We start from the raw sequence: 3,604 nt of genomic DNA, 5'->3' as shown, positions 1-3,604 counted from the left end.
AAGGTGAGCTGGAAAAAAGGAACAATATAATTATTTACAAGAGGCTGATTATGTTCCAACATCACCATATAGATGTTCATATAACCTGAATTTTAATTATACCTCAGTATCTGCACTAGCACTAGCCAGTCAGATTGGCAACGTGACATGGTAAATTTGACATCCGTGGTTTAAAGTATTTGCAGTGATACATAAAACCATTGTGCCAACATAGGGCCATTGAACTTATAGGGTCACCCAATAAGAGAGTATTGTTCTGCATTCCTAAATCATCCATTGACATCATTGCTTAACTAGCTCTTTCCTGTGCTATGAAACAAACCTCCCAAGATTTTTTATATTTTAGTTTTTAATGAGGTTTTACTGGATTTGTTTTTAGCATTTTGCCTTTATTAATAATGGGATTTTAACATTTTATTGTCTTTTTATAAACTGCCCACAGAGAATCTTTGTTTGTTGAAAAACATGGCCAACTAATCAACCAAGATTTCTCTGGGCAACGTACAAACAGTAAGGCATCAGATAAAGCCTAATGAAAAAAACATAAAACCATGGTACACAACCTACAAGCAATAATAAAAGAAAAAGACAATTAAATGCCAATCCAAAGTGAAACAACACTATTATCCAATTGGGAGTGTAACATGTCATGACCCAAATGCCTGAGGAAAGAGCCAGGTCTTGACAATCTTCCTAAAAGCCAGCAGGATTGAGCATTTCATTAAGTCAGAAGGAAGGAAGACATTGGAAGGTATACCTCCTGGAGGATCCCACATGATTCCAATGAAGGTGCTCAGAACAGGCTCTTCAGAGTGAATAAGGGGGAAGATATATCGGGGATAGGGCAGTTCCCAAAATAATCTGGTCCTATGCCATATGGTAACCAGCACCTTGAATTGCACCCAGAAGCCAACTGAGAGCCAATACAGCTTGCAGGGTATTGGTGTCACATGGGCATAGTGAAAAGCAACCATAACTACCCGCACCACCACATTATATACTGATTATAGCTTCCTGGAAGTGTTCAGGGGCAGTCCCACATACAGCACATTGCAATAATTCAAACAGCAAGTGACTAAGGCAGGGGTCGGCAACCTTAAACACACAAAGAGCCACAAAGGTCCTAACCTGAAGCCCCTCATTGAATTCTGGAGCCAACTGGAAGTCCGGTTCCCCCCCACCATAACGTCTCCTCCTAGCGTGGCATCCTTTTTCCTCTACCTTTCCTAACTGAAAGTCCTATCAATTGGAGACAGGGAGTCGCAGCAGAGGACTAAAAGAGCCACACACAGCTCCAGAGCCACGGGTTGCTGACCCTTAGACTAAGGCATGAGGCACACAAAACAAAATTGTGCAAAGCCCCCTGATTACAACTGCCACCCCGCATGCAGGAGTAGTGAGTTCAGGAAGATTCTCAAATTGCAGACAGAGCCCAAGCAAGGCAATGGGATGCCTTAACTCAGAGTTAAGGATGGAAAGTCTCCACTTTCAGATCCACTGCCATTCAGTCTTGGCAGGGTTAAGTCAAGCCTGCCAATGCCTCAAGGCACTGAGACAGAACTGCTTCATCAGGATAGGTGGGACAGAGATATAAATTAAGTATAATCTATTAAGTATAGGGCGCAAAGAAGGACTGGACACTCCGTTAGCAACAAATACTTTATTTAAACTCCGTAACTGCAATGAGTAATCCCAGCCACGGCAGCTCCTTTTATAGTCCGGAGCTGTCCACGGCTTCAGCCACTGACGCTTGCTTAAGTGTCCCACTCCCGGGTCTCTTTCATTGATTGGCTCATTTGAATCAGCCATTCAATACTCAACATAATCAGTTTACTGATAATCCTGCACTCCATGCTGATCCAGCTGCTTACTTTCTTCTTTGGCCAGTACACATTCAAAGACCTGTTATAAGTGCTCAGATGTGGTACAATGCCTATTGATGGCATGATCAGCCCTGGGAGGATGGAGGTTCTCTAAAATATATTCCTCTATATTTTCTCTATTCATTCTGTAATTTGATAGTATTGTAGCTCTAGGAAGGAAAGTGTCTTTTCATTTCACCTTTTTTATTCATAACCATCTTGGGGTTTAAAAAAAACAATGAAGAGGAGAGGTGAAGGAATATATCATAAGTAGAATTGTAGAATGTCACTCTGAAAAAATGCTTAAGAAGAAATTATACTCTTTTTGTGTATATGTTGTATAAATGTTTGTTGTGTATATGTTACGTATGTCTTTTTTAATATTTATATTCAATAAAAATTATTTTATTAAAAAAAAAACAATGAATCTCCTATTTTCTTCCTTCACACTTCTTGAATTTCTGTCCCTCTTTTCTATTGTTATAGCACTTAGCATTAGCACTTAGACTTATATACCGCTTCACAGTGCTTTTATAGCCCTCTCTAAGTGATTTACAGAGTCAGCGTATTGCCCCCAACAAGCTGGGTCCTCATTTTACCCACCTCGGAAGGATGGAAGGCTGAGTCAACCTTGAGCCAGTGAGACTCAAACTGCCAAATTGCAGGCAGCTGGCAGTCAGCAAAAGTAGCCTGCAGTACTGCATTCTAACCACTGTGCCACCGCGACTATACTAATACATGTCAGCATTACAAGATTTTGTTTCCTTCACCACTGAAGAGATTGAGATGGATCCCAGCTAGGATTGACCTTACTTAACCACAGGCATACGTTGTTTTAATATTCTTCCTGTTCACACTTCTCAGGACTTCTATTAATTGCCTAACTCTTAACAGGTACTGGGGATCATTGTGTCTAGATCTTTTCTTAATTATTCTTAATAGTTCCATTTCTAGACCATTAAATCTCATTTGGACATTCCCTCTGCTCTTGTTTTTAGATTCCCTTCCTTTTGTATTTTCTTGCATTACACCTTATTGGTGTAAAGTTTATGTACACAAAAACAATGTGGCAGAACTTGTACCAATAAGGAAGAGGGGTATAGACAAATAGAGGGATGCTCCCACCAATCCTGCTTTCTTTCTTTCTTTCTTTCTTTCTTTCTTTCTTTCTTTCTTTCTTTCTTTCTTTCTTTCTTTCTTTCTTTCTTTCCTTCATTCCTTCCTTCCTTCCTTTCTTTCTTTCCTTTCTTTCTTTCTTTCTTTCCTTCCTTCCTTCCTTCCTTCCTTCCTTCCTTCCTTCCTTCTTTCTTTCTTTCTTTCTTTCTTTCTCTCCCCTTCTCTTTATTTATTTATTTTCTTCCCTCCCTCCTTCCCTCCTTCCATTTAATTTCTGCACTGGCCAAGTCCAAAATGACTCTAGATGGCATACAATTTAAATAAAACAAGATGAAAATAAAAATGCAGTTAAGGAAATTATAAATCCAGAAAGCCAGCCCTAAACCTTATGCCCGTGATGGCGAACCTATGGCATGTGTGCCACAGGTGGCACACGGAGCCATATCTGTGGGCACGCAAGCATTGCCCTAGCTCAGCTCCAGCGCGCCAGCTGATTTTTGGGCCTTCCGAGCCCACTGGAAGTCAGCCTCCAGAGGACCTCCAGGGAGGTGGGGAAGGCCGTTTTTGCCCTCCCCAGGCTCCAAGAAAAACTCTGGAGCCTGGGGAGGGCGAACAATCATGCCATT

Source organism: Pituophis catenifer, unplaced genomic scaffold (assembly GCF_029215685.1).
Source record: "Pituophis catenifer annectens isolate HBS135680 unplaced genomic scaffold, rPitCat1.0.hap2 SCAF_1, whole genome shotgun sequence".
In the NCBI taxonomy this organism is placed as follows: Eukaryota; Metazoa; Chordata; class Lepidosauria; order Squamata; family Colubridae; genus Pituophis; species Pituophis catenifer.
This window is presented reverse-complemented; position numbering follows the sequence as displayed.